Source organism: Physella acuta, unplaced genomic scaffold (assembly GCF_028476545.2).
Source record: "Physella acuta isolate Inbredline_101_S28 unplaced genomic scaffold, ASM2847654v3 ptg001465l, whole genome shotgun sequence".
Taxonomy (NCBI): Eukaryota; Metazoa; Mollusca; class Gastropoda; family Physidae; genus Physella; species Physella acuta.
Window position 1 is genome coordinate 415,103 of NW_026732980.1, and position 11,991 is coordinate 427,093.

Below are 11,991 nucleotides of genomic sequence, written 5' to 3' on the forward strand. Positions count from 1 at the left end.
TGGACAAAGGCTATCTAAGCAAATCCAAAAAGAAAAGCAGGCTGAAATTGGAGTCAATGGCCTCAATGGCGCATAACCAGTTGCTCGAGTCGGCAAAAGCTCATACTTGATAAATTCGAAAAAAGTCTCGAGTTCAAACCCTCTGGCAGATAAAGCTCGATCCCTCCCAACACTAAAAATTAAGAACGAAGAAGAAGAAGAAGATGAAATTAAATTTTTACAGTTGATCAAACTATGAAAATGTTATGATTGTAATATCTACAGGCAGAAAGCTGAAGAAACAAGTCTATAGAACAAAATATATATTAAAATTTAAAAAAAACAATAGGAAATCAATAAGTTTTGAAATTTTTATGTTGGCCATCAAAAGAACTAAATTCAGTTAAAGCTTTATATAAGAGTAGAGTATGACTAAAGTACTATATATGATCCTTAAGACATCTTGCTAATGCACGATGTTTATTATTGCTTAGTATGGCAGGCCAGTCAGCGTAAATATTTTAGCTACTGCACTATTCCAATCGGCCAGGTAATTAGTATGCCAGGATAATCAACACTTCTGACCAGTAAATCTTCAATTGACCCATTAATCTTCTATTTACTACACTATTCTTATTGGTGTTGAGTATGGCATGCCAGTCAGTATAATTTGACCCATAAATCGTTTAGCTACTGCACTATTCCTATTGGTGTCTACTATGGCAGGCCACTCGGCAAAATTTGACCTCTATCACAATTCCAGCATTAAGGCTAAGACAGAATGTATACCCTTATATCCCAATTATTGCGTAATCTTCAGCCTGCATTAAAACCATGTTTCACTATTACCTCAGAACCCCTTTTATACACACACAAATTTCTTCAAGCATGCTGTTTTTAAAACTAATTGTTATTATTTTTATCAAACAGTTTTTATTGATATCTTTTTTATAACAATGTAGTGTGTACACTGGTCTCTCAAGCAGCTATCAGCCGCCCAATGCAAGCCCAGGACTAACAACACATACCCTGTATTCATCAAGACAAAAGACAATTGACAAAAAAAATATTTCTTATTCTCATTGTGTTTTTAACTACTCATGTAATGTATGTAGGCTAAAGTATTTTCTTAACACAAACCTACATTACCTGTGTCTGGGGGTATAAAAAATAAATTTCAATTATTTTAAAAAAAACTTAGTGTGTTGTAACAGTAAATGATTAATTTTTTTTTTAAATTATCACTAAAGATAGCACGAACAAGCTTTACAATATTTTTTTTTTCTTTTTAATAAAACCAAGTGTTAAAACTAAAAAAAAAAAGAGCATGGGCAGGTAATCAATATTGATCTCAGGAGATCAATAAACCAGCTAGAGTTTGTGTCAGGTTGTTGTAGAAGACTGGTTCATTATCAACTGAGGCTATGCTGAGAAAGGCCCTGGTGCTCCAAGCTTTATGCATAGCATTAGTAAAGGTTCTTGATGAAGGGAGAGGTAAAAAAAAAAAGAACAGAAAGGGCAAACCCATGCTTGGAGAAAAAAAAATTGTATTACAAAAAAAAAATCTTTTTAAAAAAAATGTATTATAAAAAAATATTTTAAAAGATTAATTATTACAAGGTGTTATTGAAGTACTCTTGCTAATGGTTCTAATACCCTTTTCAAATTTTTCTAATAAACCATTTTTTCCCAAAGAAAGTAAATTCAATGAGAGTTTAATTATATGTTTGAGATAGATAACAAGCTACCCTTAAAATAACTTGGCCTGCACACAAACATTCACACAAAGACTACACAGCATTAAACCCATGCACACTAGAAAATGAACTGCAAAATTTTATGTGACCACTAAGGAAGCCGGATATTGAAGAGTTATTTTTAAAGTCTATAACTATAACAATATTGAAGAGTTATTTTTAAAGTCTATAACTATAACAATATTGAAGAGTTATTTTTAAAGTCTATAACTATAACAATATTGAAGAGTTATTATTTTTAAAGTCTATAACTATAACAATATTGAAGAGTTATTTTTAAAGTCTATAACTATAACAATATTGAAGAGTTATTATTTTTAAAGTCTATAACTATAACAATATTGAAGAGTTATTATTTTTAAAGTCTATAACTATAACAATATTGAAGAGTTATTTTTAAAGTCTATAACTATAACAATATTGAAGAGTTATTATTTTTAAAGTCTATAACTATAACAATATTGAAGAGTTATTATTTTTAAAGTCTATAACTATAACAATATTGAAGAGTTATTTTTAAAGTCTATAACTATAACAATATTGAAGGGTTTTTGTTTAAGTCTATAACTATAACAATATTGAAGAATTATTTTTAAAGTGTATAACTATAACAATATTGAAGAGTTATTTTTAAAGTCTATAACTACAACAATATTGAAGAGTTATTTTTAAAGTCTATAACTATAATAAAGTAAATGTAAGATAAAACAAGGTGTCACAAAATGTTATAAACATTTTATGGTAATAATTCAGCTTTAAGGCTACACTAACTTTAACCACAACTTTAATGACAGATTCATTCCTCAAATGTCCTTCAAAAATAACCAATCATACTGTAGTTATGCTTTCAGAATGATTATGAGTATTATACAAACTATGGTAATCTTTTTAGCATTTTTAGCAAACAATACAATTATTAAAAAAAAATAAAACTTAGATTAACTCAAAGCTGATGAAGATTATCATAACAATAGCATGAATAATAAAATAAGTAATGATAATAAGTCAAACTGTATTATTTAAAAAAATATGTTTTTTCAGCTTTTTGTTAGTTAGAGATAGTGCACACATACATAATAAAAAAAGAATATTTTGAATCATTACCTAGTTACGTAAAACAGACACCCCCCCCCCCTCCAAATATAACAAATCTAGAAACTACATATTCCCATAAATATAACATAGAACAAGAAATGTTTGGAATGTTTTTATTAAATAACTCTCTCCAATATTACTGCTCACAACATATTCTTTTAGTAAGTATATTTAACTACCATTCCCAAGCATTTTCAGAAAAATAAAACGAAAATTTGGAAGAAAAATCAAATTAACAAAAGCGAAAGAGTTTTATAGCTTAGCTTTTGACAACCGTGGATCTTCTTATTTATTACATAATACGTAACAATTCCTGAGCTTATAAAAGATTTTAAAAACATTTTAGAAAAGACATTAAACACAGTGGGTTTAGCAAAAGACTTACCACTAAGTTTAGTCACATCCACAGAGTATGGTGGAGCTGACCCAAACGATGTGTATCCACTCATAAAATTGGCTGGCCAGTTGGGGAAGGACAGGGGGGCTTGACCAGGCAGTGATATACCGCCTGCATGAACATTTTTAATAAAATAATTACTCAACAAAAAATATTGATACAATTATAACTAAACTTGCAAAGAACAACAAAATTGATTTTTTTGTTAATATTCTACAAACCATGGATGGGTAAGATATATTCATTTATGCATAATTGCCCAAGCTTGTGTTCAGGATTTAATAAAATGGTGGTTCATATGTTTTAAGAAGGTGTCTGTTTTCTTAGAATTAGTGTGGTTTAGGTTTTAAAATTCCATTTAGGATAAAAGCGGGATTTAAGTTTAATTTTTTTTTAAGTTTAAGTTTTAAAGTTATCACGTGACAGGAAGTAGTAGGATTTTAATTTCATATGTATCTAGCTATAGTAAAAGTGGGATCTAAGTTTAAATTTTTTTTATAAAAATGAATTATCTACCTGGAAATGGAAACTGTGGAGGAAAACTTGATCCTTCAGGCCTGTATAATGTATAATCACATATTCAATTATCAAACACATTTTGTAGATTGTATTTTTACTTTCTGTATTGTAATGACTAAAACTGAACAGAATTGAAATTGGTAAATTGCTAACCATTTGTGTGAAAATAAATAAAAGAAAACTTTTTTATTATTCACTGGCAGATGATTCACTCAGAGCAGATAAAATTATCCAAAAAGTAGCCTGACTTTCATAGCGTAGATCTATAGAATTAGACTAGACTAGTAGAGGTTACTAAGGACGGTGCGAACTTGACGGAAGATGATTGTGATTGCAAGAGTATTGTGCACGTGTTCAATAAAATATTTGTTGCGTGAGTGTGACGTGAGCATGACGCGACAATGTACCGATGACGTAAGACGCAGCAGTGAAGTTAGTTGGGGGTTAGCTATAGTAGAAGACGGACGTATTTTGATATTGTGTAAATGATCTATAAGTGTGTGATGATAAAGTTAATGTTATTTCATAAACGAAGTTGTTGACATTGTTAATTAGTGTCTGCGGAAAATAAGAGTGTTTCCTCTCCTCCTTCACCATAGACCAGAACGTATAGAGATTATACATAAACCCCCCATCACATATTGGTGGAGCAGCAGGGTAATTATAACATCTAACATGTTATTAAATCCAACTTAACTTTTCTTTATAACAGACACTTTTCAAATAACAACATTAAAAAATAATTCTATATAGGTAGGTGAACAAAATATAAATACCTGGCAACCCGATCACCCGAAACAAAAGGATAACAGCTTGTTAAGTATCTTGGGACTTCTGTTAGTTCAAGCTTCCCGTCCTTCCATCTCTTTTGTGGCCATCCTTGTGGTGTGGGGGCAGGGTTTGGTATGCTGCCTGGTGCCTGTGCCCCCCCTTGTGGCACAAACTCAGCAGCATTAGCTGAGAGTGATGACGTCATGGTCTAAACAAACATTAGATCAACATATATGTTAATGTCTTTTTTTGGTGCAAACTTGTTCACATACACTTGAGCATGATATGGTTGATGAGCATAATTTATTTATTTCTGTGCATAACAATAAATGTGCATTGCCATGGAGTATTTTTTCTTGTTGGTTTCAAACAACAAAGTAATATATTAGAATATGAGGTGTGTAGAGATTTAATTCTTTACAGACTACACAATAAGGTAATATTAGAATTTGGTGCGCGTTGGGTTTTGTTACTTAATTACTATAACATAAGCCTATACTAAGAACAATATTCTCTAAAATAAAGCATTAAAAAAAAAAGCATTTTTAAAAAGCTCAACCACTTATTCATAACTGCTAAACCACAATTAATACTGATGTTAAATGTAAGAGCTTTTATGCAACTAACATGATCCCTCCCAAATCATACCTAATGTTAGGGAATTTTTTTTTAAAAAGTGTTACGATACAAGTCATCTTATTAATTATAGGCCTTATATACTATAATTTATAATCTAAATATATAATTCTCTTCTGGGAGACGCTAGAAAACAAGCTGTAAGCGCGCTCCCTACCACCCCCACCCCTGCATGGTGTGGTGAGCTGTGGTTCACGCTAAATTTTAATGTTTACAAGCAGAGCCGGGTTTAGTGACGACTATTAGGGGCAGATAATTTAGTTTGAAGCGATTTTAAACGTGGGGGGGTAACTAAGTGGAGTTTACTTTAACGGAGGGGGGGGGAAGAGGGGGGGGGTATAATCCTTAACGAGCTACTTATAGTGTTTTAAAGAAATATTTTCAGTGGCAGCGTAGGTACTGTCAAATTCACAAATTATGAATTACTGAAAAGTAGAAAAAACAACAACTAAATAGCGGCGTATGATAATTGATATGCCGCGGGCCGGCTCGTACAGTATAAAGCGTCTATTACTGTTATTAGGCCCAAATATTTTAAAAGTTATATAGGTCTACAATTTTTAAGTGACTACATAAATTCTTCATGTTAATGGAACTACTAAATGATTATTAAGCTAATGATTTTTCCAAACAGAACCACATTCAGTTAAGGCATATAGGGACGGCGTTGTTGAACGGTAGAGAGTGATAGCTAACCGAAAGTCTCGAAGTCCACAAGACGTCCCTGAGTCCACCCAGCTCTTATGGGTACCTGATACTCAAGTTAGGGAAAGTAAAGGTGACTGGGCATACTGCTAATTACACCGTCCATTCATATGCCAAGATCAACTATGAACTCTACTTTATCTGCCCCATGTGCAGTAAGTTTCGTAAGTTAAGAGAGTAATTTAGAATTGGATTTTAGAGCCAGTCTAGAGTAGACTGATTCTAGACTAGATCTAGTCTAGAGTATAGTTAAAAATTAAACAAAGATCAAAATAATAAAATAGCAGGCCTATTCTAGATTAGATAATCTGAATACTGAATTTATCACATGAAATCCAAAATGTTCTAAAATGATTCAATGTATGACACCATGTTTTGTTTTAAATCCTAATTTTTAAAAATTAATTTGTTTTGTTGAAATTTGTTATCCAAACTCAAACGCTAACCTAGACTACCTACTAGCTAGTGCTAAAAAACTCCATTTTAGCGTATTTTATTCGCCACTTCACATTCACCTCCGGTTGACCGTATTTTATTTTAAACACAACCAAAACACACAGATGATAGATATGGATCTAGAATCTTATTTTTTTATGAATGTGTGTTTTAATTAGACAAGGTAAAAAAAACATTATAGGGGGGCCTAATTATTATGAATTAAGCATTACAGACAGGTCCAATTAAATAGCGTGTGATAGTCGATGGTAGAAAAATCCCTACTTGGTGAAGGGTTCTCAGTGAGTTCACATTGACTTTAATTATCAGCATACACAGTCATATCATGTTTATTTAGTATCATTAGTGCGAGATATTTTTAACAATACAAACTTAACCGACTTGCATTTATGAGTTTTCCCTTAAATGACACGAACCTATTTTCAAGAGAAAAAAAAAGCTAAATCTAGTCACCTAGTGCACATTCAATATTCCAAATTTGTATCTTTCACAAGTTTTGACAAAAAATATTAACAAAAGTTAACACAAAAGTTAAAAAAGAAACAGATCTAGCCCTAGTGGCCTAGTGACCTAGTGTTTTCCTAAGGTTTTTGTGTTTTGGTTGTGTAGGCCTAGATAATTAAATAATATTAAATATATTATAATACTAGACTAGATCTACATCTAATCTAGATCTAGATATCTAGGTCTCTAGATCTAGATCTAAATCTAGAACTCAAGATTTCATGATTTCACTACGAACTACGACTACCTCACCTGTAGTCGATCGTTTGCCGAATCTGAAGACATCGTGCAATAACATCATTATTAGGTTTTAATTAAATTTACGTCAGCCATCGAAAGGTATACGATATCTAGATATACTTTTAATTTATTTATGTCTTTTTCTACAAGATTTCGGTCAAAAATCTAGAGAAAATATAATTTGAGCTATGCAAGGAGCAGGTTTCTAACTTTCATTCAAAGCGGAAGTACACATTATTATTGATCATAGTCACGTGATATGTTGTCTGAAAATAACTTCTGGACCTAACATGAAATTGTTAATTTTACAGATAGATCTAGATCTAGATCTAGATCTAGTAGATCTAAGATCTAAATCTAGATCTACATCTAGAATCTAGGCCTATATCACACTTTCAGTCACGGTCGTTGAGACCTAGATCTAGTTAATAATGAATAATATATGGAAAATAGTATAAACTACATTGTGAAAATAAAACTAATGAATATATTACTTAATTCACAATAGGGACGATTATTTTTTTTTTTAACTTTTTTTGATCACGTTGTAGACTCTATTTGTAATTAAAACTTAATTTTGTAATGGAATTGTTTTCAAATTTCTGCAAACAAAACATGTAGAATCTAGCTCTAAATACTCCGATACTTTTATTTATTGAATACAACCTTGCCATACTTTGAACCGCTCCGTTAGATTTCGAGTTCTTATGGTTATGTCCCGTTTTATTTAAAGTTATTATTGTTATGTCCCTTTGAGACACCTTTGCTCTGAATAAGCTTATAATGGAACATAGGCCTAGCTAGTCCTATCTGGATTACTTTCGGGCATTTTTTTTCTCCGTTAGCACTTGAAATCAACGCGGTGAGAGCGACGGACACTCGTTAAAGCCTATATTTTCTTTATGATTTATAAATTTTTACAAGCTTTTTAACTTACTTCCTCTGTCGGTCTATCCGTCGTCATAGATCGAAATTGCCGAGCGAATTTTCGACCGCTTCTAACCAGTGTTTCTTCCAGACTTTTTTCTCTGGGGGGGGGGGGGGGGGGGCACTTGAAATTTTCGGGGGGGGGGGGCGGTAGACTTTCTTCGGGGGGGCGGACACTGTTAAAAGTATATATTTTCTATATAAATTATGTAAATTTCGTTTCGTTCGGGGGGGCGGTAAAAAAATTTCGGGCCCCCCCCCCCCCCCCCCCGAAGAGATGCCTGGAAGAAACTCTGCTTCTAACTGACCGATTTCTCTGAAACTTGGTACGTGGGTCAAGACCCGTTAACCCACCTGCTTCTTGAATTCCAGTAAAGGTATTCAATGATATAGCGACCCACCCTTTTATTTTTTAGTTATTTAAATAGTAGTTCATTAAACTTAAAGAAAATCATTTCTTTTCACCTTTTTAGTGCATTACTACATAAAAGCTAGTTATTAAAACGGTTTTATGATATTTTTTTAAAACTTGTTTCCTCTGTATGTCTATCTGTTGTCATGGATCAAATCTGCCGAGCAAAATTTCAATCAATTCTAAATGACTGATTCGTTTCAAACTTGGCACTTGGGTCAAGACCAGATGACAAGCGTGTGTCACTAAATTATCTATTGAATAGGCCCAGTGGCGTAGCGAGGTCGCTTGTCACCCGGTGCAGCACTAAATGGTGTCACCCCCCAGAGGCGTAGCGACCCTTCCCGGGGACAAACTTTCAATTTTCGATTTGCACCCCCCCCCTCGCTACGCCTCTGAATAGGCCTAAAATTACTAAATTTAAAGAAGCGACCCACTTCTAAGCTGCATATAAAAGTAAAAATTGCAGCGCTGGATTTTTCGTAAAAACGGATATATAATTCAAGGTTGATGCCCCCAGCTATCGAGCCTCATCTGCCCGGGGGTTCGACCTTTGGACTTAACGGTTTAGCAACGCATGAGCTTTACCGGCCCTAACACGCCGACAAGAAAATAAAACACGTTAGCTCACATCGTTTAGAGTTTAAAAAGGGTAGATCGAGGTGGGCAATGCCTAACAGTGTGCAATCGTACTATCGTCTTTTTACTTTCTCGTATATACGTAGTATAGAGAAAGTATTGTAATCGTGCAAAAAAAAAAAATCGAGATTTTTACAAATCTCGACGTTTTACACCTCACTGATACGGAAAAACATAATTTTGCAATCTTGTCCGTATGTCTGTGTGTGTGTGTGTCTGTGTGTCTGTCTGTCCGTGTGTAAACACGATAACTTGAGTACCGTTACAGCTAGGTTGATGAAATTTCATATATAAGTATTTATCAAAATCGTAGATCCGTATCAACTTTTGAGCGATTTCCGATAACCGGAAGTGGTACTTTTCCTACTTTGAATTTTTCAAAAGCCTATAACTTGAGTACTATTTCAGATAGATAAATGAAATTTCACATGTAAGTAAAAGATCTAATTCTCTACCTTCTGTTAAATTTTGAGTAATTTCCGTTGACTGGAAGTAGTAATTTACGCTACTTCCGATTTCTCAAAAAACTAATGTAAATTTTTAAAGTACTAATAATATTGCGCACTATTATACGCGTTTTTATTCGGCGTTTGCTTGGTGCGCAATGTTTTTTTTATGAGATTCTATTCTATTTTTAAAAGTTTAAGTATTTAAAATGGATTAAAAATCATAACTATATCCCCAGTTACCATCCCCTGTTGTTTTATATAAGAATATTCGAGAAAGTTTAGGGGAGATCACTACCGGTTTATTTGCTTTACTTTACCGCGAGAAAATCGCGACAACACGTTGACATTACGTTCGATGGTAAATAGTAGTAGTGTAGGAAGAAGAAAGACTGCACAATTTTATACAAAGACCACTCATTTTCTTTTAGGATCCTCCTCGGGAAGCGCTACCCCCCCCCCCCCCCCCCCGCAAACGAAATTCCTAAAAAAATATAATTTATATAGAAAATATATGTACAGAGCCCCCCCCCCCCCCATCAGACAAATATATGTATAGAAAAACCTACAACTAACCGTATGCACATGAACTAATTGGTGTTAAACATTTAAATTAAACTCTTGGGTACTTCTAAGTCTCTACAGTTGTAGGCCTGCTATTTTTGTTCTAGATCTAGATGTCAATAAAGATTGGCTGAAAGTAAAAATAAACTTTTTCCGACTGTTTTAATATTAATGTTTCTCTTTCTACTTTCTCCTTGCGTTTTTTTTTCCAGATGACCACACTTTTATTATTATGTTTGCACAGGCTATTGTGGAATTTATTACTACTGCGTTTATTGTCTGTAAAACGCATAATAAGTAATTATTTCTTCATCCTCGCCTGTATTACGTGTGTAACACGTTCATTAATGGGTTTTTCAAGTAGGCTACTCTTCTTTCGTGGTACTTAATGTAGCACCTGGGCCATGTGTTGTGTCTCTAGCTACATATCTTGCCTATACCTACTCTAACGCTGCATTGAAATAATAATTGATTAGCAGGAGTAACGACCTGCATGACAATGTATGTAGCATCTGTGCTTCGATGCGGAAAAATGCTGCGTTAAACGCAGGCGCGGGTGTTGGTGTCATTCAATGTGTGTGCATCGAATCGCTGTAGAAATGTTTCAATCCTTTTTTACAGAACGGTATTGTTTCTGTTAAAGTTAAAAGGCGACAATAACTGTTATAACTGTTTCTTTCAGACATTTTTTGGCCAGAAAAGGGGGGGGGGGGAATTGATAATTTCCAGGAGGGGCTAAGGTTAAAGTATGTTCTGTTTAAACTTTTTTTGTTCTACCTCGTCCGGTCATCCGGGGTATATGTTACGTTATTTATGGTCGACCCATAATGTAATCGATGACACCAGACATAAAAAAAGACATATATTATTAAACACTATAGTAGTGTCCACGGTAGACTACTAGTAACAGATGTGGCCCGATAGTGCGGAGCAGGGGGGGGGGGGTGGGGAACGACGACATTATGGTTAGGGGTCATCCATAAATGACGTCACGCTTTTTTTTAACCTCCCCCCTCCCCTCCGTCACACAAAAAGCCAGAGCCCCCCCCCCCCCCAAATGACGTCACACCTCAACCTACAACCCCCCCCCCTCAAAATTGCAGTTGAATTTTTTTTAAACATCGATATTTTTCCAAAATCTTGTCTAAACTATTACAATTTATTAAAACAGTTATCTAAAACGCGAAAAAAACGTCTAAAATTCGTTTTCTAACATTGCTTTTTTATAATGCAAAAATGTGACGTCGCAACATCTGTATCCCCCCCCCCCTCCCTCTCATCACACATCGTCACAAAATTACGGACCCCCCCCTCCCCCCTACAAGTGTGACGTCATTTATGGATGACCCCTATTAGGGGAAAATTTAAAAAATAATGCTAGAAAAAAATAACTAACATTGCTTGTAAGTTAATATTGACACACACTTTTAATACGACTAAATAAGAGAGAAAACACCCTTCTGCTAAAATAATATATGGGACCATAGTTTTTATTTGCGCCTTATGCATTACATTGATTAGTTACCCTATACCACTTATTTAACGACGTTTTCTATAAACAATAAGATAACATGTTGATGAATCATATTTCTTTATAACATTTCTTAAAATATTTAATATATATTAATTTCTTATTTTAGTATTGATATATGCTAGGCCTATTTTCTCAAAAGACGTTTTTTTAAGCGTTTAAAACGATACGTCTCGAACAGTGGCGTAGCGAGGGGGGGGGGCGGGGGGGCGGAACGCACCGGGTGATTTAGGGGGGTGATACCAAGGCAAAAAATAGCAAAAATATATAGAGAAAAACTATAGAGGGGGGTGCAAATAAAATAGAAAGTTTGAGGGGGGGGGTGCAAATCGAAAACTTGAGGGTAGGGGGGTGCAAATCGAAATCGAAAATTTGAAAGTTTGTTCCCCCATTAACCCTTTATCTACTGACGG